This window comes from Acinonyx jubatus, chromosome D3, assembly GCF_027475565.1.
Source record: "Acinonyx jubatus isolate Ajub_Pintada_27869175 chromosome D3, VMU_Ajub_asm_v1.0, whole genome shotgun sequence".
Lineage (NCBI taxonomy): Eukaryota > Metazoa > Chordata > Mammalia > Carnivora > Felidae > Acinonyx > Acinonyx jubatus.
This window is the reverse complement of record NC_069392.1, coordinates 42808190-42832916: the sequence shown is the minus strand read 5'-3', so window position 1 is coordinate 42832916 and position 24727 is coordinate 42808190. Positions and strand designations below refer to the sequence as shown.

The following is a 24727-nucleotide window of genomic DNA, read 5'->3' as shown; positions in this document are numbered from 1 at the left end:
TTTTTTTAAGGAAACATATTTTTAGGGGAACTTTTTTTTTTTTTTAGTTTTAGTTTGAGAGAGAGAGAGACAGACAGAGAGAGCACGAGCAGGGGAAAGGGGTAGAAGGAGAGAGAGAGAGAATGAGAAACTTAAGCAGGCTCCATGCTCAGTACGAATCCCGACACAATCCCGACTCAATCCCATGACCCTGGGATCATGACCTAAGCCCAAATCAAGAGTCAGACGCTCAGCCAACTGAGCCACCCAGGCACCCCACCCCCCACTTTTTAAAAGTTTGTTTATTTATTTAAGTAATCTCTACATCCAACGTGGGGTTCAAACGCATGACCCCAAGACCATGAGTTACATGCTGTTCTAACTGAGCCAGCCAGGCACCCCAAGCAGTCAGCTTTCTTGGACCAGGAGGCATCTTCAGGAATGACAGCCACACATAGAGGAGCAAAAGACAGAAGGGGCCCAGGTCCCTGATATCATGTATCACAATCTCAGGCCTAGACTAGCTTATGCCAGAAATGGTCTCCTAGAGCAGAAAAGTGGAATAATTCCCCTTAGACACACTCTCAACAACAAGGGTTAAAACAAAAATTTGTTTTTTGGTTGGTTTTTAGAGAGACAAAATTTGCCAGTCACATAAAATTTCCAGTAACCTGTTATTTTATTATATGACTAATGCCTTTCATATTTAATCAAGATTTAATTTTCCCCTAGGAGCCAAATGACACTGAAGAAAGATACATCTGCATTCAACCTCCCACAAACTAAACTCTTATACAGCTTTTATTCTAATCCAAAATGATAGGATGATACATTGCTTCTTCAGTTAGGTTCAGCAAACATGAATTGGACATCTATCTATGTGCTAGTGTTCAGTCATTTCATTAAACTGTATTAGCAAGAAGCATAAGTATGTATATGCCCAAATTTTCCAACAATTCAAGTACAGTAACAACTTCTCTCTCTAGGGGTCATTGACCCAGAATTCTCAACTACTGGAAACACAGATAAGCATACAAGCAGATAAGTATACAAACAGACACAACAGACTGCACAAAGTTCACATTTTAAATGTATTTGCACTTCACTCAAGGGGAGCGAGCCATCAGGCACTCACCCAAACTTGTTTCCTCTCATTTAAGACACAGTTTGAGGGAGTTTGGATATATGATTCTTAGCTTTGACAGATTAAAAGACGTGAGATCCAGGGGCAAGAACAATGACAATTAAAAAAAAGAAGTGAAACTTAAAATTGACACTGACAGTGAAAATAGAAAAATAACTTCAAAAAGGATACAGAGGAACTTAAAATATGCAACAATCAGGAGCCATTGAGTTTAGGAGTTCTATACATAGTTCTAGTATTTAGCTTGGTTCTAGTACATAGCAAGACATTGAAAATAACCAAAATCATCAGGATAAAGTTGGACTTATTAAACAATTAATAATCTATAGTAACTTTTTGAAAAACTTCTGTCAAATTATTCCTTTTTAAAATCTAAGCATTTCAGAGAATAAATTCTAGAGATCCCCTACAACTAAAAAATTCTCATGCACACATGAGCTGCGGATGGGCAGAGAGAGGGAGAGGAAAAGAATCCCAAGCAGGCTTCAAACTGTCAGTGAAGAGCATGATGTGGGGCTTGAACTCATGAACCATGAGATCATGACCTGAGCTGAAATCAAGGGTCAGATGCTCAACCAACTGAGTCACCCAGGCACCCCCAATGTACACATCTTAACTTAAAAATACTTTATGGCTAAAAAATACTAACCATTATGTAAGCTTTCAACAGGTCATTAACTTTTTGCTGGGAGAGGGTCTTGCCTCCAAGTTGATGGCTACTAACTGATCTGGGTGGTGGTTGCTGAAGGTTGGGGTGGCTGTGGTACTTTCTTAACACAAGACAACAATGAAGTTTGCCATGGTGAATGACCCTTTCTTTCATGAGTGATTTCTCTGTGGCATGCAATGCTATTTGATAACATATTGCCCACAGTAGAACTTCTTTCAAAATTGGAGTCAATCCTCTCATACCCTGCCACTGTTTTATCAACTAAGTTCATGTAATATTCTAAGTCCTTTGTTGTCATTTCAACAATCTCCACAGCATCTTCATCAGGAGTAGTTTCCTTCTCAAGAAACCAATTTCTTTGCTCACCCATAAGAAGCAACTGCTCATTCATTAAAATTTTATCATGAGAATACCGCAATTCAGTCACATCTTCAGGCCCCATTTCTAATTATAGTTCTCTATTTCTACCACATCTGCAGTGATTTCCTCCACTGAAGTCTTGAACCCCTCAAAATCATCCATGAGGGTTGGAATCAACTTCTTTCAAATTCCTGGTTAGGTTGATATTTTGATCTCTTTCCATGAATCATAAATGTTCTTAATCACCTAGAACCTAGAATGGTGAATCCTTTCCAGAAGGTTTTCAATTTACTTTGCCATGATTCATCAGAGGAGTCACTATCTATGGCAGCTATGGCCTTACAAAATATATTTCTTAAATCATAAGATTTGAAAGTCAAAGTTACTCTATAATCTATGGGCTACAGAATGGATGTGGTGTTAACAGTCATGGAAAGCACATTCATCTCATTGTATATCTCCATCAGAACCGTTAGGTGACCATATGCATTGTCACTAAGCAGTAATATTTTGAATGGAATCTTTTCTTCACAGCAGTAGACCTCAACAGTGGCCTTAAAATACTCAGTAAGCCATGTTGTAAACAGATGTGCTGTCATCCACGCTTCATTGTTCCATTTATAGAGCACAGGCAGAGTAGATTTAACATAATTCTTCAGGGCCCTAGGATTTTCAGAATGGTCAGTGAGCACTGGCTTCAACTTAAAGTCACCAGGTGCAGCAGCCCCTAGCAAGAGAGTCAGCCTACCCTTGAAGCTTTGAAGCCAAGCATTGACTTCTCCTCTCTAGCTGGGCAAGGCCTAGATGGCATGTTCTTCCAATAGAAGGCTGTTTCATCTACATTGAAAATGTCTTCTCCATTGTAGCCAACTTTAGGTCTTCGGGGTAACTTGCTGCAGCTTCTACATCAGCGCTTGCTGCTTCACCTTGTACGTTGATGTTATAGAGACAGCTTCTTTCCTTAAATATTATGAACCACCCTCTGCTAGCCTCAGGCTCTTCTTCTACAAGTCCTTACCTGTCTCAGCCTTCACAAAATTGAAGAGAGTTAGGGCTTTGCTCTAGATTAGGCTTTGGCTTAAGGGAATGTTATGGTTAGTTTGATCTCCTATCCGGATTACTCAAACTTTCTCCATATCAGCAATAACGCTGTTACACTTTCTTATCATTTGTGTGTTCATTTGGGTAGCACTTTTAATTTCCTTCAAGAACTTTTCCTTTGCATTCACAACTTGGCTGTTTGGCACAAGAGGCCTAGTTTTTAGCCTATCATGGCTTCTGACTGCCTTCTTCACTATTCATTTCCAGCTTCTGATTTAAAATAAGAGACATGCAGCTCCTCCTTTCACTTGAGCACTTAGAGACTACTATAGAGTAATTATTAATTGGTCTAATTTCAATATTGCTGTATCTCAAAGAATAGTGAGGCCCAAGGAGAGGGGGAGAGATGGGGAAACAGCAGGTCAGTGGAGCAGTCAGATCACACACACCATTGATCCACTAAGTTCACGGTTTTATGTAAGCATAGTTCATCATGCCTCAATTGCAAGAGTAGCATCAAAGATCACTAATCACACTAATCACACCATAACAAATCCAATAATAATGAAAAAAATTTAAAATATTGCAAGAAGTACCAAAATGGACAGAGACATGAAGTGGACAAACGTTGTTGGAAAAATGGCACCAACAGACTTGCTCGATGCAGGGTTGCCACAAACCTTCAATTTGCAAAAAATGCAATATCTGTGAAGAGCACTAGAGTAAGGCACAATAAAACAAGATATGCCTGTATGTATAGTGAAAAGTATATAATACTTCTCCCTAGGGACAACTACTATTGCTAGTTTCTTGTTTATTCTTTTGAGAGAGATGGAATGGAATTGCAATATAAATATACACGCATATACATGAATGTATGCATTACCACAAAAGGTTAGCATACAACAACACTCTTCTGTAGCTCACATTTTTCACTTCACAATAAATCTTGGAGATCTTTACATATCAGAATATAGAAAGCTTCCACATTCTTTCTTTCATGGCTATACAGCACTGTGTGGTTGATTTAACCAGTTCACTAGTGAGTATTCAAACTTTGGCTATTACCAAAAATGTCTGCCATGAGTAATTCTATACATAACCATCTCAAACATGTTATCTCAGTAGGATAAATTCCTATTCATGGAATTGCTAAGTATATGAATTTAAATTTTTGATAGATATTGTCAAGTTGCCCTTCATAGAAATTAATTTCTACCAACAATGTATAAGACAGCCTGTTTCACCATACCTTTACCCACAGAATCATAACTTTTATATTTTTGATTAATTGAAAATTGAATTGCAAAAACAGTATTATTTCACTGGAAACAGAAATTTAAAAATTTGGAAGAATAGTAGCTCATTACAGTTTTAATTTGTTTAATTATTCCTTAGTATGAATGAGGTTAAGCATCCTCTCAAGTTTAAGGATCACTTAAAGAACGTTAGAACTGATGTAACTAACTATCACAAACTAAGGAACTAGCCATTTTGTCCATGATAGGAGTTACAAATATTCTTCCAGTTTATCATTTGTCTTTGACTTTCAGCTACATTGTTATACAATTTTTAATTCTATGTGGTTGAATATATCAATCTTTTATTTTCAAACTGAAAAAGTAGTAAACATCCGGTTTACTACTATACTCTTTTATATTTAAATATTTAATTCATTTGCAATTTATTTTGTTACAAGACATGAACATGAATAACTTTGTTTTCCATTTGCATCTGATGAACTTAAGCCCATTTGCTGAATAATACATCTTTCTCCTTTTGATTTGAAAGGTCTCCTTTATTATATCTAAATTCCAGTAGGTATTTGGGTCTCTTAAATGACTTCAATGTTATATTTGTTAATATCTGACATATTAGGGGCGCCTGGGTGGCTCAGTCAGTTAAGAGTCCGACTTGGGCTCAGGTCATGATCTCATGGTTCATGGGCTCAAGCCCCAAGCTGGCCCTGTGTTGACAGCTTTGAGCCTGGAGCCTGCTTCAGATTATTTGTCTCCTCTCTCTCTGCCCCTCCCCCACTCGCACTCTGTCTCTCTCTGTCTGTCTCTCTCTCTCAAATATAAACATTTTTTTAAAAAATCTGACAGATTGTTCTCCATACCGTTACTGTCCTTACTTAGAATTTTCTTGAATTCCTTGTTTGATTTCATATATGAACTTTAGAATCAGATTTTCTGGTTCAAAAAAATCATTTTGTTATTTTTATTGAGATCTCATTAAATTTGTATATTAATTTAGGAAAAATTTATATATATTACCATTTTGGAGCTTCTTATCCAAGAAGGATTAGCCTTTCCCTATGGTCCTGAGTAGCATTTTAAAGCTTTATTTACCTAGATCAGGCCTTTACAACCTCAGCATTATTGACACTGGACAATCAAAAATGTCTCTATATATTGCCAGATGTTCCATGGGTGACAAAATCAGCCTCAGCTGAGAACCACTGATCTAGATCAAGCATACTTCTCTTCAAGTTTAATACCAAAGGTTTTTGTTTTTTACCTTTTGTTTTGCTAATCTAAATGGTATCTTTTCCTTTAGTATATCACATTGTTAGTTGTTTGTATGTACAAACGTTACTTATATTCACATATACGTATATCCATATATTACTCTCTGGATTCTCTTATTGTTTATAATAGCTTTTCAGTTGATTCTCATGCGTTTATGAGGTAATCACATCATCTGCAAAATTATAAAGTCACTTGCTTTTTTTAAATTAAAAAATTTTTAATCCCTTTCTCTTTTCTAACTGCATTGTCTAGTAGCCCACAATGATGATAAATCAAGTTGGTAATAGTGAGTATCCTTATTTTGAATGCTTCTAATATTTCCCCATTTAACATGATGCTGGTTTGGGGTTGGACACATAGTGTACCATGCAAAAAAGAAATAGTGTGTTATGCAAAAAAGAAAGAAAAAGAAAGAAAGAAAGAAAGAAAGAAAGAAAGAAAGAAAGAAAGAAAGAAAAAGAAAGGGAAATATCCATCTCTTGTTTTTTGTTTTTGTTTTTTTTTTTTTTTTGGAGTTTTAACCAAGGGCAGATGTGAATTTATGAAGAACCTTTTCAACACCAGTGAAGATAATCATATGCTTTTTCATTAACGCAGAAAATTATTTGAGCAACTCTAGAATTCTTAGAATAAACCTCACTTGGTAATAGTATATCATCATTTTGGAACGCTTTTGAATTATCTATAGTTTTCCATTTCGTGCTATTTTTGCTAGGTTTTTGATGCCATTGTCATGATAGCATCATAAAAAGAATTTTAATGTTTTCCCTCTTTCAAATAGTTTAAATAGAACTGAAACTTTTATTTCTTAGAAGGTTAGTAGAATTGTCCCATGAAAACATCTGGGATTGGTGCTTTTTTAGAGAGTTGCTCTTCAACATTTTTTTCTATTTTATTTATTGTGATTAGAGTTTGATCTTCTGAGCTCAGTTTTGATAATTATATTTGCCAATAGATATAACTATTCCAGTATAGTCTAAAATTTCTTTGTATAGTTTATCAATATTGTCTCTTAGGATTCTTTTAACCAGCTCTTTTTTGTGTATGTTTATTTCCTCATTAGCATTTATTTTGTGATTTATGCTTTCTTCCTCTTTTGTATGCTATTATCTGAAGTTTTATCGTCCTTCTAATCAAGTCCTTGCATTACTTTATTGGTGTTGCCATTTTTTGTGTTTTAATTAATTTATTTCTGTTTTTGCTTTTTTTATGCTTTGTTATGCTTTCCTTGGATTTATTTTGTTGTTCTGATTGCTCAACTCACTTATTTTTATTCTGTTTTGTTTAATAATAAACATGTTAGACAATAAATGTTTCTCTGAATGCTGCCTTAACTGTTTCTAGGGCTACACTGTACAGTGTTTAAGAACACAGGTTCTTAACTACCTGGATGCTAATCCTATTTACTTCACTTACAAGTTGTGAGATAGGAAGCAGTCACTATTCTTTGCCGTGACTCTATTTTCTCATCTATAAAATGTGGATAACAACAGGTCCTTGAATGAATAGTTATCATGAGGATTAAATGGATCAATACTGAGAGCAATGTCTGGTACATAGTAGGAGCTTAAGTGATTCCTGAATGAATTTTTTAAGTTTATTTATTTATTTTGACAGCGAGATGAGTGTATGCACACATGTGTGAGTGAGGCAGGGGCAGAGAAAGAAGGAGAGAGAGAAAATCCCAAGCAGAGTCCAGTTTGTTAGCATGGAGCCCAGAGCTGATGTGGGGCTCGAACCCACGAACCGCAAGATCATGACCTGAGCCTAAATCAAGGACTTTCAACTGAGAGTCACCCAGGTGCCCTGGTTCCTGAATGAATTAATTACATTATAGATATGTTTAATTTTAACCTTAAATTAACCTTATTTATGTTTCACATGTTTTTATTGCTTCTTTCTTTTAAAAATAATGTTTCATGGGGGCACCTGGGTGGCTCAGTTGGTTAAGTGTCTGACTTCAGCTCAGGTCATGATCTCACTATTCATGAGTTCAAGCCCTGCCTCAGGCTCTGTGCTGATAGCTTAGATTCTGTGTCTCCCTCTCTCTCTGCCCCTCTCCCTCTTGTGCCGTCTCCTTCTCTTTCTCTCTCTTAAAAATAAACATTAAAAATTTAAAAAAAAATTTTTTTAAACAAAAATAATCTTTTATGATGTGAGCTATCTTGCTTTCTGTGCACGTGTATGTTTCTTTTGGCAATTTTAAAGTGTTTTGTGTTTGTTTTGTGTTTGTATAGATTATATTTAATCTTCTATTTATATGATATCTACTGACTCCAAACTGTGAGTAATGACAAGTTTAGTACATGTGTCTTTCTTCCCATAATTTACTCTTCTACCTGATTTTAATATTTTTCTAGTTTTAATTATAGTTTTAATTATACTTCTCTATTCTTGACTTATCAGCTTTCTCTGCAAAAATGGCTCCCTACGCTCCACAGCTCTGCAGCTTTTCTTCCCCCCAATTCACCTCTCCGCACCTTGTACCTGCCAAGTTCCGTGGCTCAAGTTATGCAGATTGTTGCATTAATCCTCAGATTAATTTCCTAGGTGTTCAAAATGGTTTGATGCTGATCTAGCTGTGTTTCAGGGACAGGACAAGCTCAGGGTCCCCATACTGCTCCACCATCTTAACTCCTCAAGCAACAATCATTGATTTATCAGCTTTAAATTATACCTTTTGACCATTAGCCATAAGAAATGAGGATTTCAGTGTTCTTTATTCATACACAACATTCTTTCTCTGTTTCCCCTGAATTCTTTTAAATATCAGTTAGGTTTTTAAAAAAAAATTTTTTTAATGTTTATTTATTTTTGAGACAGAGAGAGACAGACCATGAATGGGGGAGGGTCAGAGAGAGGGAGACACAGAATCTGAAGCAGGCTCCAGGCTCTGAGCTGTCAGCACAGAGCCCGATGTGGGGCTTGAACTCACAGACCGTGAGATCATGACCTGAGCCGAAGTCAGACGCTTAACCGACTGAGCCACCCAGGCGCCCCTCATTGTTAGGTTTTTAAACTGATTTCTGTTCCCAAATATTTTAAAGTCATAGTTCCACAATTTAACAGATTTAATGTGCTCCTCTAGTTGATTCTGTGACAGTTTATTGAATATTCACAAAACACTCTCAGGAGCTATATTCCTGTGTCCCTACATGTTTAAAAATATCTGCCTATTACTTTTGAGTTAAGTGATAGTTTGCTTGAGTGTAAAATTGGGGGTAGGTAGTTATACCTTTTCCCTGCAGATCTATATATATCATCTATCTTTTAGTCTTTTAGAATTGAATACTGCTCTTCAGAAGTCTCAGACTGGCCTGATTTTCCCCTTTATAGATGACTCGTTCCTTTTGCCTTTCTTGATCTTCAAAAGCCATTCAGTTTATTAGGATATATCTTTATGTTTGTTACTGTGCTTTAATTGTTTTAAGCTAGGAAGCAGTGTTTCCAATCTGTTGATCAAATATTTCTTTAGTTTCTGATGAGGCTTCTTAAATACTACTTGTATTGTTTTCATTCTTTTTATTTTTTAAGATTTTATATATTTATTACTTCTGTGACACACAACATTGTAATTAGAATGTTAAACAACAGCTTTACAATAAAGCTTTAGGGATTTCATATAATTTCTGTAACAGTTATAGCATTTACCCATACAGTACAACCTAAGGAGGTTTATCATCATTTGTTTGACAATGCTCCCCATTTAATATTTTATTTATTTATTTATTTATTTATTTATTTATTTATTTATTTATTTATTTTCATGTACTTTTTTTTTTAATGTGAAATTTATTGTCAAATTTGTTTTCAAACAACACCTAGTGCTCATCCCAACAGGTGCCCTCCTCAAAACCCATCACCCACCCTTCCCTCCCTCCCACCCCCCATCAATCTTCAGTTTGTTCTCAGTTTTTAAGAGTCTCTTATGTTTTGGCTCCCTCCTTCTCTAACCTCTTTTTTTTTTTTTTTTTTCCTTCCCTTCCCTCATGGTCTTCTGTTAAGTTTCTCAGGATCCATATAAGAGTGAAAACATCTGGTATCTGTCTTTCTCTGTATGACTTATTTCACTTAGCATAACACTCTCCAGTTCTATCCACGTTGCTACAGAAGGCCATATTTCATTCTTTCTCATTGCCACGTAGTATTCCATTGTGTATATAAACCACAATTTCTTTATCCATTCATCAGTTGATGGTAATATTTTAAAGTAATCTCTGCACCCAACGTGGGGCTCAAACTTACAACATCAAGTTCAAGAGTAGCATGCTCTACCAACTGGGCCAGCCATTTTTATGATGTGCCCCTATTTTTATTTTTATTTTAAATCTCCTTTAGGGGCATCAGTTACACGGATATCGATTTCTTTTTCCTATGTTCCATATTTATTATTTTCCCCATAATTCTTCTAGATTATTATTATTTTATTTTGCTTTCCCTTTCAATCCTCCTTCTTGTCCCTTCTTGTACTTTTAGTATGCCTTTTTTGGGGGGGGGGGTACTGTCAAGGCCTTTTTGCTAAAATAGTTTTATTTTTCTCCTCTGCTTCTTTTCTGAGTTTTACCATATTCATTCCTTCTCCTGACTTGCTATATAGTTCCTGAGCTCCTGTATCTTTGCTGAAACACTTGTTTTTTAGCAGTGATTATAACCTTAAATAAATACATACATATATTTAATGTATGGGTTGCTTGTTAACAACTTATGTATGTTCATCTGAGGCAATATTTTTTTTCTTCTCTTTGTTCTCTATCATTTTTCTCCCTTTTACTAATTATAACTTTGTACATATTCTGTGTAGTTTCCTTTTTGATTATTTTTCATTCTTAGATGAGTTCTTCTAGGATCAACAATTCATAAAAGATTCATATGGGAAAAGAACTAGGATCATATTTTGAGCTAGCAGGAATTTACACTTTGACACAATTTATGTGTCAAACTTTATGCTTTAACTTTTCCTTAATGAGAAGAGAGCAGTAGTTAAGGCCTATTCAAATTATTGTCTCTTTTTACTCTGTCTCACTTGCAGACTGTTTTGTACAAATGTTATTTCCCTGGCATTCTTTGTTCGGCTACTTTTGTTTCTTTAGCCAAACCAGTTCCAGGGAAGCTCTTGCATCTGCTTGTATACCGGCTCTCATTGTTCCAAACAAAGAATTATTGGTTTTGCCCACAAGACTGTCCCACATACTTAACTGTTCAAACTGTTCTGTCAGCTTGGTTTCAGATCTGCAGCCATAGGGTCTTCCTAAGTATCTACCTATGCCTTAGTTTTACCTTCATTGTATTTGGCAATGCTTTCTCCTATATTGGAGTTAGGGGTTTCATGTGTCTTCTAGGTTTGTCCAAGTTGGGAAATTTTTTTTCCTCTTAGTTGCCATTGTGGGATTTCTAAGAAAAGAGGGTAAAAAATACTAACTTTCCTCTGTAACTAAAACTGGAAATCCTACCCAATAAATTAATTCTAAAACTATCTAATAATTCAAATTTTATCTGTTAACTAACACTGGAACTAAAACTCTGTAACTAAAACTGGAAATCCTACCCAATAAATTAATTCTAAAACTATCTAATAATTCAAATTTTATCTGTTAATTCTGAAGATACAAGATTATAGGGCCTAAGGCATAATTTCCTAACATCACTTATCAACTTACTTAATTGTAGATGGTAGAGCTTATAATAGCAGGATGCCTCTTAATTTGGCATGACTAGGGACCATGATTGGTTGATTGACTGAAAGAATCAGTAAGTGGGTGTGCAAGATTGGGCTTTGCCAACTGGGTTATCTTAGAAAGTATGTCTCCCAGAGTCTCCTTCTCTGTATCGAGTTGGCAGATGTGGAGGAGGTTGATGTGAGTTTGGGGAGGTGGAAGTGAGGAAACAGCCATTACCCTTGGAATGTCACTGCATTCAGAAGCAGCAACAGATGTTACAGGTACCAAAGTGGCTCTCTGCTTGTTCTTGCTCTCCTCTGCTCCTCATCTAAGCTTTTTGTCTGGACTGCTAGCCATTAGTGACTTCAAGTCTGCCACCTGATTCTGGCTGTGGCTCCACAGAACAGCACAATGAGGCAACAGACTCTCCATGAGGTGAAGTACTGCTTTAAGAGCAACTCATGGTTGGTTTCCACCAGTTTCTATTTGTTCACGCATACCAGTGTTTCAGGATGACTGGTTAGTGACTCCATGAATCTCTGCTCCTCCTTTCAGAACTTCATGTTCCCAGGCCCTCTACATTTGTGTAATTTCTAATTCCTAGGATAAATTCCTTTTTTCCTGTAACATTCATAGTGGCTCTGTTGCCCTGATTGAACCCTAACTGTAAAAAAGAAACCCTCTCACACACACACGCAAAGATCCATTTATACATTTAACTTGAAACATAAATATGAATTCATTTGCCAATCTTTGAATGAAAGGAAAGGTCTTGTACTTCGGGTATGAGTCAACAGTTTAGTGGTTCCTCTGATGAACCACATCCTTCATGAATTATCTATATTTTCTAATTTCCATGTGTTTAGAGTGAAATAAGAATTCAAATACACTTATCAAATGATGTAAGTCCAGAACACTTCTAGATTTTTATGATTCTCCCTATCAAGACCTTTCACAGTACTTTCACCACACCTGTTCAACAGGAATTGTTTTGGTAACTCACCTTTGTTGTGTCTGTCCAAATTGTTTAACCTAGTTTTCACAGACATAATAACTATTTTTTAAATTTATATTTTATTGGTTATTTACTGTGTAAATTGTGCACAATAACTAACAAATACATGCTTGGGAACAAACATACATAACAACTGGAAAGAGAAATTCCTGGACTACTAGGTAATAGCCATGATCATTCATTCAGCTACCAGTGTGCTATCTGTGGGCATCTGGCAAGCATGTTTTACATATGAGATGGAGAGCCTTGGTTACTCTTACAAGGTTAAAAGTATTATCACTATATTCTGAATCTGACACATCCCACATATTGCTTTTAGAATAAATCTCTGGCATTGGCATGCTAACTTATCATTTATTCCTTCTTCATGAAGGTAGAAAGCAGGATATGCTCAAAAAAGTATCTGAGTTTCATGTGCATTAGATTTACATTATTTTGAATTTTCTAAATTTTAGGTATTAGAACTGGAAACCAATTATAACTGGTTTTTACCCATATGTATGCATCTTCTAGTCAAGGTCACACTAGTTCTTGGAAGAATTTGGACCAGTTTAAGAGGCATATACTTACAAGAATGTAGAAAGGATAGGTAGAGTTTTTAAGGTCATTAGGTGCCTATATCTTAGGGAAAAAACAAAAACAAAAAACCCACAAGACTCCCTATAGACCATGAAGTCTTCATCTGAATTTCAGGACTAGTACACCATTAGTTGTTTTAGCCTTAACTTCCTTCTTTTCCTGTGGCCTGATAAAACAGATTTAGATTCTCTAGATATTTGTTGAATACTTAATACATACTAAATTCTGAAAATGGCCATTTTCACAAGTATCATCTCATTTAACCCTTATACCAATCCTAGGGGACATGATTTAATCTCATTTTCTACATGAAGAAACAGATCAGCCAAGTTAGAGACTTAACCAAGGGTATTCAGATATAAACAGTCGAGCCTCAACTGCCTCCAGGTCTGCTCTCAGTGCTTTTCACTTCAGAGCTGGAAGGAACAGGAGTATGAAATCATAATCGTTAGTCCCATGAAATACACTCAATAAACTGATAATTGTTTTACTATTACAAAATTATTGTATAATGAGTTTGTGATTATTTTTTAAACATTACATAACTTGGGATAGGAGAATTTTAAAAATGTATTAGGAAAGAAGGTGTTTAATTCAACAAACATATCCAATTGCTAAGAAACAGTAATAAAAATCAATTTTTGGGGCGCCTGGGTGGCGCAGTCGGTTAAGCGTCCGACTTCAGCCAGGTCACGATCTCGCGGTCCGTGAGTTCGAGCCCCGCGTCAGGCTCTGGGCTGATGGCTCGGAGCCTGGAGCCTGTTTCCGATTCTGTGTCTCCCTCTCTCTCTGCCCCTCCCCCGTTCAGGCTCTGTCTCTCTCTGTCCCAAAAATAAAAAAATAAAAAAAAAAAACGTTGAAAAAAAAATCAATTTTTAAAAAGTCATAGTAATTAGTGATGGTAACAATAATGGCAATATAACTTTGCATTTCTATAGACACTCTCTTTTCAACAACTTAAAACAACTTCTGGAAACATTACTTATTATCTTTTATAAGAGCCCAATAGCAAGGGGTGGTTATTACTGCCAGTAAACATGGGAGAAAGAAAGCTCAGGAAGTCCCAAGAACACAAAAGCCTGTGGATAAAGTGGGAATAATAATCTCTGTGCCTGGTGTTCTATCCATTAGTAGCGGCTTCATCTCTTCAGTCACCATCAAAATGAGTCACTGCTATTTGGTAGAGACAAAAAGATCTGGGAGACAAATTTCAGGTGTAATCTTAAGAGTGTTTTAAACATAATATTGCACCTTTTCCGATTTTCTATAATATGAAACAGAGCTCTCTTCCATCACTTAGACAAAGACTGGAACAAAAGGACACTGTTCATGCCCTAGTTTTGCTGATGCCTTCAATAACACAAGTACTAAAAGAGGCAGATTTGTTTTTTGCTTGTCACAAATATATGCTTCTCTGGGTTACTGCCATAAGCAGACGATAGGTAGGAACTCACTCTACAGTAAAATTAATAGCTACATCCTCCACCCAGCCTCCAAGTGAATTTTGAAGAGATGTCTCTATTGTGTGTGCCTTTCTATCCAGTTAACAAATGTATCCAAGATCATGGAACTCCAGTCATAGTCTCAGGGAGTTCTGGGTTTAAACCTCGTTTAAGTTACCCTAACATAAATGCATAAACATTTCTGTGTGTGTGTGAAACTGTCACAGGTTGCAGAAAAAATGAATTGCTGATGGGCCCCACCACCACTAGTCACAACCGTCTTTGTTTCACTCTTTGTACTTAGATTTTGTTTGAATACTGTTCTCTAGATGATCATTATAAGCTTTACGTGTTATCTTTCCTGTTAATTTGCAAATGTCCTGAGAGAGCACTTCTATTTCTGCTGTGCCCTTAGCCCACAGGTCATAGAATGGGGGAGGGGCTGGTAAGGATAGCAAAGCAGCACAAGGGGCTTCCTGCACCCCAAGTCCTCCTCATATGCTATTACCATGACTCCCCACAAACACCTTATGATATAGCTATTATTACCCCCATTTTCCAAAAATGAAACTTAAGTCTTAGAGAAGGTAGAAGATTCCCTTATGTTACACAGCTAGTAAAAACTCAGGATGAGATCTAAACCAAAGAAAGGCAATAAATGCTACTTTAAAGGTCAAAAGGAGAGTGAAAAGTAAGCTTTTCCAGCCTCCTCAGAACTATGATAATGAAAAACAATTATTGTAGTACTCTACTGCATTTATTAAGACTCTTGGTCAAAATTTTAGGAAGCGTTTTATAAGCCATTTTCTCTGGATTATCAATGCAACACATACTCTTTATATGAGATATGGTGAGTAGAGGAACATTTCAAATACTTAAAAAGTCACCCTAACCTCAGGACTCAGAGACAATTACATTTAACATTTTAGCATGTTTCTTTCTAGTTCTACTTTTCTAGTTCTTTTTGTGTACATTTTCTCTACATAATTGAGATCAGTCTGAATATTTACCATTAAACCTCTTTCACATAAAACCATAGTGAAAACATTTCTCATGTTTTCATGTTACTAAATCATGTTACTAAAACCTTTTACTAAACATATGGACAGTAGTGCCCTTAAACCGGGTTGCCTGGGACCCTGTGTTTTACAGCAGCCCTGCTCAGGCCTTCCTCCAGCTTGAGATAAGGGGTTCATAGAAAAAGGAGGATGTATACACACAGAATCTATGTCAACCTTCTAGATTATTCTCAAGGTACTTGGAATCCTGGAATTCCATGACCAAAAGGCCCTGCTGAGACCTCTTCTCTAGTCTATCCCCTGAGGGCTGATTACATAGCACTATACACTCTAGACCTAAGGAGTAACCAAGTGGTCCAAGGGTGTTGATGGACTTTGGATGAGAGTTGAGTGTCCTCACAAGCATGTGTAAGTCTCTTCTTGGTGGGACTGAAACAGAACTAGAAGGAGTAGGGGGCTGGCTCTCCCCATGCCATATATTCTGGTATGGCATTCCAAAGAATCTAAGAATTCTAAATTTAAACCTGGCCTTCTAGGCCATTTAGAAGGTGTATTTATCAAAGTAGGAGGATGAAACATTCTCTAAGAGTCTGTTAGCTTGATTTAAAACTTTTAAATATTTATTTAGACATGTTATGTGAGCCTCCATTTGTCCTCTAGCCCTGGGACCCAAAAATGTGGCAGGAGGCTGGTAATGATGTATTTTTGCATGTAGGTATATCATAATATACCTAACTATTCTTCTAATATTGAGCATTTAAATGGTTCCTATAAATTTTTAAGTGATAATATGTTAAAGATCTGTACATGTTTACCTTAATTGCTGATTATTTACAATATAGTCTGAGAAGAAAAATTAGTGGGTCAAGGAATACCGACTCTTAACAACCAACCTCTTAAACTAATGAGTAGATTAATGGGACATCTCACTAAATGAAACCCTTACCTCTCTATCCTCTACCTACATGCTAAATCCATTGACCTATATTAATGATTATAGAGGCCATGTCTACTTTTAAAGACTTTTACATATGGTCATTTTGTTTCAAGATAGGAAACTGACTCACAAAGTATCTTTTTATTTAAATAACAGATTATTTATTTATTTTTAATTTTACAGAGAGAGGGAGAGAGAGAGAATCTTAAGCCTTGCCACAGGGCTCCATCCCATGACTCTGGGATCATGACCTGAACCAAAATCAAGAGTCAGATGCTTAACTGACTATCCAGGTGTCCCAGTATCTCCTTTTTAAAATTGAGGTATAAATGACATATAACATATTAGTTTCAGGTGTACAACATAATGATTCAATATTTGTATATGTTGCAAAATGATCACCACGATAAGTCCAGTTAATAACCACTAAGTATTTTTTTGATACGTTTTTAAAAAGCCATTAACTTTCAATCCCTAAAATTAGGAGTAGGCAAACCATGGCCCTTGGCCCAAATCCAGCCTAATGCCTGTTTTTGTAAATAAAGTTTCATTGGAACACAGCCATGGTCCTTCATTTCCAAATTGTGTACATCTGCTTTCAGACTATAATAGGAGGGCTGAGTAATTGCAACAGAGACGACATATGGTTGACCCACAATGCCTGAAATATTTACTATCTGGCCCTTTAGAGAAAAAGTTTGCTGACTTTGATCTAAAATTATCACAGAATACAGGGGTGCCTGGGTGGCTCAGTCGGTTAAGCATCCGACTTTGGCTCAGGTCATGATCTCAGGGCTTGTGGGTTCAAGCCTTGTGTTGGACTCTGTGCTGACAGCTTGGAGCCTGCTCTGGATTCTGTGTGTCTCTCTCTGTGCCTCCCTTGCTCACATACTCTCTCTCTCAAAAATAAATGAATCAACATTAAAAAAATAAATAAAATTATCACAGAATACAAACCATGAAACAGGAAATTAGATACTGAGTAGTCATACATTTACAATACGTTCTCCCCCATTTCACAAATCAGATGCCCTGGCCTGACCAGGTTTGCTTTGGTATTCTTGCAGATCAAGCAGCTCATATTTCCTCTGCTTAACAAACATTTCCCAGGTGCCTACTATGTATCCAGCAGACCTTATACCAGGTGGTGAGAGCTTTTGCAAGGATAATTATTTTTGTCTTAAAGATGTTGATAAATGTGCCTGTTATATGTCAAGGAGTTCTTATGCCAGGTTAACAGAAGAATAATTCATTGTTTTTGGCCTCAAAGAGCTTACTGGTTTTCCAAGTGTGTGTGTCCAAGATTTCACAAAGCCAATGGGATCATTCCAGTCTTCCTATAACATCTCCTGTCACTTCTGAGATTCTAAAACTGGGTTGTGTAAAAAGCAAGTACTATAAAGAAACTGTGGCAGAGAGTGGAAGCACCTTTACTAAGGCAGCTTGGAGACTGAACCACAATAATTAGGCTATCTTGATGAAAAATCACTGATGGCAGGTGCAGGAAGAGTAGGTAAAACAAATAATTCCAATGTATCAAGTAATCCCTCCTACAGAAATTTCCTTGATGTTTCAGCTTTAGCCAGTCAGGGAAAAAAATTGCCCACTTTCTGACACCAGGATGAGCAAAAGATTGGTAAATGGCTATTTGCTTACTTAAAAATTAAAATTCGTATTTATGAGAAAAAGTCCACGCGTGTGTAGTGAGTAAAGAGAAATAAGTCATTGCTCTTGTTTTACTCTCCATAAAGATGGGACAATAACAGAGTAATTTGGCTTTGAGAGAAGATATAAGCCTGAGCCAACTATTTCAGAAGAAATGTGGTTTGGATCCAAGTGTGAGGAAAGTTTTTTTGTTTTTGTTTTTGTTTTTTTTTAGTTTTAGTGGAAAGATAAATGGGAGGAGAAATTATTTACAACCCAGATACTTTCTCACTTCTTCTTGGCACAATTAATGTTATAAAATTACATTAGAAAACTGCAAACCACAAGCAAATGTCTTGACTGCTCTGTCGTCTTGGATCACCCCTGGTACAACTATCCTATTGTCATTGGGGTAAAAGAGAAGATTCTTTGTCGATTTGCCCTTCTCTTCCTTCTCTTATAAGCTGAGCAACCTTGTGTAAGTTCCTCTACTTCTCAGAGCCTCATCTTCTGCAAAATGTTGACAATATCACTTACTTTGCTGGGTTCTTTCATGGACCAAAGGAGGTAACACACGTCGGCTCATAACACAGCTACTGGCATTTAGTCAATACTAAATAAAACATATTTTTGTAGCTGTTGTCATAATTTTGCAATATATGTTAAAGCCCGCACAACATATTTCTCAGAGTTAGTGGGCTAGACACTTGCCTCTGTGGCTTGGCTTGGCAATTATCTGCCTGACTCCTATTTTTCTTTCACACTCACTAACATTCAAGTAATAAAGATGTCTTCCCATGGCTATTGAAATCTTCTCTCCCACTGAGCAGCCAGCAAAAATGGATATGCCTCCAATGCTTGACATCTTAACATGTTATTAGCTGAGCTCTTTCCTGGGATTAGTGGTATCTAGCTGAGTCTAATGCCTTTAGAATAAAGTTCTTGTATTGAGGAGCACATGTGCCTGGAGGAGGGAAAGAAATATTTAGCAGACAAGTGGGTAGGTGCCACTTTAGGCATAATTTATCATTTTGCTGAGGTTTATCTCCAATGGCTCATTTGCAGAAATATGCTCTTGTGCGAAGAGGAGTAACTGCAAAAGGAGAGGCCAGTCCTGCCTGTTCATGCCAATTCAAAACCATTAGAATGACTTGTTCTGACCTACTTAAAATAAACAAAGCTCTACTCAAGTATTAACTATTTGTATTGCCTGATTCTGTTATAAAAACAGTTCTCAAAACAAAATATCTTTGTTTTGTTTATTTTGCTCTTGTAAGAGATATCAAAGATAACTAATGCTTGCATTGCTGATTGGTTTCTCTAAAGGGTCTTGATTATTCCATTCTTTTTTATTTATTTACTTATTTTGAGGGAGAGAGAGTGTGTGCAGGCGCGTGCACACACATGCACATACACATACACACACGTGAGCTGGGGGTGGGGGGGGCGCAGAGAGAGAAGAAGAGATAGAATCCCAAGCAGGCTCCATGCTGTCAGTGCAGAGCCTGATGTGGAGCTCAATCCCACGAACTGAACCATGAAACCATGATCAGAGCCGAAATCGAGAGTCAGACCCTTAACCAAGTGAGCCACTTAGGTACCCCTGACTATTCCATTCTTTTCAAGGGCTTCAAATGTCTCTCTATCTAGTCCTTGCCTGACCAAGAAAATCAATAATTTGTCCTTCTGCCCCTCACCAAGCATCAGAGCAGTTTGTCTCTACTTCTTTACCCTCCACTCCTTGTAAACATTACTTATATATTATAAGGCTATTGCTTTCTCAGAATTTGACATTACAGGCCCTCTACTTATCAAACCCAGAGGCCTTATGTTCATCTTCATCCTCCACAACAACGTGTCTCTAAAGGATGTGTGCTATGCAATACAATACTTGGAGGACTTTTATTAATGTTTTAAATTTTAACCTTAAAACTTTTAATATGTATATTGTTTTACAACATGTATAACATATTGCAAAAGTGGTTAATAACTACTCAAACTTATTAATATTATATGTAATCACTAGGGCACCTGGGTGGCACAGTTGGTTAAGCATCCGACTTTGGTTCAGGTCATGGTCTCATAGTTTGTGGGTGCAAGCCCCGCATCTGAGCTGTCAGCACAGAGCCTGGAGCCTGCTTCAGATTCTGTGTCTCCCTCTCTCTCTTTTCCCTCCTCCCCTTGTGCTCTCTCAACCTTTCTCAAAAATAAATAAGTAAACATTAAAAGAATATATGTAATCAATAAAATTTGGGAGCTCACTCCTAGAGCAGTAGTTCTCAAAGAATGATATAGGCACCTCTGGGGGTATCTGTAATCCTTTCAGGATGTCTGCAAGATTAAAACTGTTTTCATAATACTACTAAGATGGAACTTATCTTTTTTACTCATTCTCTCCCATATACAGTGGAGTCTTCCAGAGGCTATCTGACATGTGATATTGTAATAGATTGATGCAGAAGTAAATGTGAGAAGACACTTGTTCTCTGTTTGTAAAAAAATGTAAAACAATGTTCTTATCATTACATTTCTTCTTTTGGAAGAGTTTTTCATAAAATTACGTTATTTGTATTAGCATCTAATAAATTATGTTATTTTCAAATGAAATAAGTAGTTTTAAATCTTAGTTTTAGATATCATTATGGTAAATATCAGTAGATATACAGTGGTGTGTTAGAGATGACTCCTGCCAGTTTTCAGAGAGCTGTCCATAGCCTGAAATAGTCCATGCTGGGAGTTTACACCACAGAAATTGGCAAACCCACAAATCAGGGCTTTCATTTTGGAGAATTGCTTTACCAGCACACCAGTGGATATAACTCACTTAAAAATTCTTTGGGATCCTCAATAATTTTTAAGAATGTAAAGAACTCCTAAGACCACAAAAATTGGGAACCTCTGCTTTACAGCATTTAATACTATTAATTGCTACATTCTCAAGACTCCCTCCACACCCCCACCTCCCTCTTCATACTTTAACTCTGCTACCTTTGGCTTGGCTAACATGGCATAGCACAGACTCTCCTTCTACTTATCTAATTCTTTTCTTTTTTTTAATGTTTATTCATTTTTGAGAGGCAGAGCATGCATAGGGCAGGGGCAGTGAGAGAGAGAGAGAGGGACAGAGTATCCAAAGTGGGCTCTGAGCAGACAGCAGTGAGCCCGATGCAGGGCTCAAACTTAGAAACTGTGAGATCATGACCCGAGCTGAAGTCAGACACAACTGACTGAGCCACCCAGGTGCCCTTACTTACCTAATTCTTATTCTTTACTCCTCCCATATTCCCCCTAGCCTAATAGAACACCAGAGATTCCCCTAATTTGATCTCTGAAACTTCTGTGGCTCCCTCCCCTAGCACCTTGGGTCTAGGAGTGATAAGAACACACCTCTGTGGCCAGCTTGGGGTCCTGTACTACCCCTTTGCTGCTCTACATTCTGCCTACACCTTCATAACTAGCCACTTTATGAACACAAACCATTCCAGTCTGAGCATGGCATGTGTTTCCTCCTGGAACCCTAAATGATATACCTGGCTACAAGAGAAGACAGAGGAGAAGGTAGAGGAGAGGGAGGGGAGAAGGAAGAGGAGGGGGAGGAGGAGAAAAAGAAGAGGAGGAGGAAGGGGAGGAGAAAAAGAAGAAAAATTTAGTGAAGCTAAATGGAGGAAAGGAGGAGGGAGTGGAGAATTGATAACTAATTTTCTTCCACAAAGCTGCCCTTCACCTACCTGGTCCACATTTTTCTTCCAGCTCCACTCCCAACATGGGTTATCTTTTCTCCTTTCACATCTCTTTATCCTCTTTCCTCATTACTTTGGCCACTTTCTTCTCTTCTCTCTCTCTCTCTCTCTATTTTTTTATGCACTAACTTAAGTTTCTTCTTCCTTCTAGACAATTTATCCAACTCTCTGTCCATTCTGAAATAAATATGGGCTTAATCTTTCAAACACAAGGCACTACATGACTTTCTGGGCTCTGCCTCAGATAAATTTCCTGATGACAGGGCCCTTCTACACCTTCTGTCTTGTCCACCGGAGACCAAAACTGCCTTCAGAATCAGGGCTTTTTGGAAGACACTCCCCTTGCAGCTTCCCCTAAATTCCCTTATTGGCCCTCCTGCTCTCAAGTACCACCATCTTCTGCTCATCATTTGTAAGCCAACATATTCAGACAGGAAACCCCTGGTCTAGATTTGCACTGTCTATTGTAACCTCTAGGTATTGTGTCACTAAAATAAAATTAAATTAAAAATTTAGTTCCTCAGTTTTATAAGCCACAAATCAAATGTTCAATAGCCACAAAAAGTAATGAGTACTGTATAGAGCATTTCCATCATCATAGAAAGTTCTATTGAACAGATTAGAGTCTAGATTAGCATTTCTCAACCTTGGAACTATTAATGTTTGGGGCCAGAGGAGTCTTCATGGGGGGGAGGGGGCTTTTCTGTGCATTGTAGGCTGTTTAGCAGCATCCCTGGCCTCTACGCACTGATGCCAGTAGCACTCTCCCGTTTGTGACAACCAAAAATGTCTCCAGATGTTCCCAGACTCTGGTTTAGATGAAACCACACAACTACCGATCACGTTTTGTTCACCCACAAAGAAAGAGCAAGACAAGTCAAGAAAAAAAAAAGAGTTGAGAAACACTTGGAACAGGTGGTAGAGTAACAAAAGGAGACTAGAGAGTAAAAGGTTTCCACAAAACCCTTGCACAGCCTATCACAACTTTTTCATCACAAGTCAGAGGAGCATGCAACTCTTGGTCTTGGGATTGTGAGTTTGAGCCCCATGTTAGGTATAGAGAGTACTTACAAATAAAATCTTAAAAACAAAACAAAACAAGCCCTAGTCCTTCAGGAAGGTGCAGTGAGTTTCCTTCTGGTGCCCCTATGGCACTTGGAATTTACTCAAACTAGGTCATCATAGGGTACAAAGCCCCCATCCCATCCCCAGAAATATCCAGAAGAACAGTGGCTGTCATGTAAATTGCTGATGTCTCCTGTTAGGAACACGAGGTACAGGGCTGCCAGAACATCATCACATGATGATGTTAAAGATGACCACAAGGCCTTACTAACTACACAGGGTCACTCATATACATTCCTCCCCAGCACAGGATAGGAGTGCCACATCCTTCTTGACCTGCCTAATTCTGTGTCTTCTGACCCTTCCAGCTCTTCCGGGTTATTAGGCATGCAGGGAAAAAATTACTACAGCCTGAGGTTCTAGTGGAAACAACTCAATTACACAAAGCAAGTTTTCCCAAAATGCCCCAAAAGTCACCAGGTCTTCTACAGTGAAGAAAATTTTTAAAGACAATTGCCCAAATCCATTTAATCATACACTCCTTCTTCCGAAGTGCTCCCAACCAAATATGTTGTACCCAATGCTAACATAAAGAAAAGACTTATACTCTACTGAAATCTTCTGTCTCTTTCCAGAAGGGTTTCCTTGACACTCTACAAGATTCCATTCAGAGAGATGAAGGCACAAAAGAGGTCCTGTTATGGGCTCAGGAAATAGTCATGCTTGAAAATCACAGAGGTCACTGTACAGAACTAAAGAGTTGGGAAGTAAGAACAGAACAGGTCAGGACCGAGCATCAGGCACGACCAGACAGGCTGGTGATTTTATACTTTCTTATCAAGCTCTCAAGTATTTAATAGTAAATACACAGTTAAAATAGAGATACATAGTAACAAAGATCAAACAGTGTTCACCTCTATATTTGCCTCAGATTCATATACCATGTCTGGTTTATAGCAGCTATTCAATAAATGTTGATTGAATACTGAATAAGGTAAAAGAGAAGCTTGTCTATCTCACATGATAGATCCCCCAGAAGGCAGACCTTTTCTTTTATTTTGTGTCTGCTCCACTGACTACTTAGGTGATCTCTGTATAGTATGTAATTGGTCAAAAATAGTTGCTAGTATCCAAAATCTAAGAAATGATAGCATTTGCATCAGACAGGGTCCCAACAGTAAACCAATGGCACATTCAAATAAGGATAATTTCCAGAGACTTATTTAAAAGGACAATTTGCAAAGCTATGGATCCATGTAGGGGAACTACAAGGGATACAGCTGTAATTTGGGGTTGGTAGCAGCAGAACTGTTACCACTCCTAAGGGAAAAGAGAGGAAGGATTGATTACAGGAACCCAAAAGGAGAAAAGTCATATAGTGAAGAACCATGACCTTAGGTCGAGGGGCACAGGCAGCCCAAGGCAACCCCACAAGGAGGGAACCAGGAGAATAATTAGCCTGACCTCATTCTCCTCCCTCCCTTGAATCTCCTGCTGGGACTCTGCCATTGGCGGAAGTCAGAGGGCACAGGAGCCCCTGTGTAGCCCTCACAGGCAGCCTCCTGGGTAGAAAGAGGGAGGGTAGAGAAGGGTGGAGAGGAGATCAGAAGGGGCAATAGGTGATTGCTATCCCTGCACTGGTAGTGTTTGGAAATCTTTAAGATGCCAATTCATGATCAATTTATCCATGATCTCATGAGAAAGAATCACTTTTAAATTCATTATTGATGGTTAAAATCTGAATGTTAGGATTACTGCACTAATTTAAAAATAAGATTTCATCTGGGTCAAAATCAAATCCCAATTAAAAGGAAAGTTAAGCTCAAATTACAGAGATATTACACCTGAATTCTGCCAGACCTGAAGTTCAGCCACAACTTTAGACTCCCGGGAAAAGACGAAAA

At 37.5% G+C, this 24727-nt stretch overlaps 1 protein-coding gene and 1 pseudogene across 8 annotated transcripts in view; both read right to left on the bottom strand.

The window, feature by feature from the left end:
• Positions 1-24727, bottom strand: part of GREB1L (GREB1 like retinoic acid receptor coactivator) — a 279671-nt gene that overhangs the window by 189533 nt on the left and 65411 nt on the right. The window lies entirely within an intron of this gene.
• On the bottom strand, positions 4-24332 carry LOC113602331 (tigger transposable element-derived protein 1-like; annotated as a pseudogene).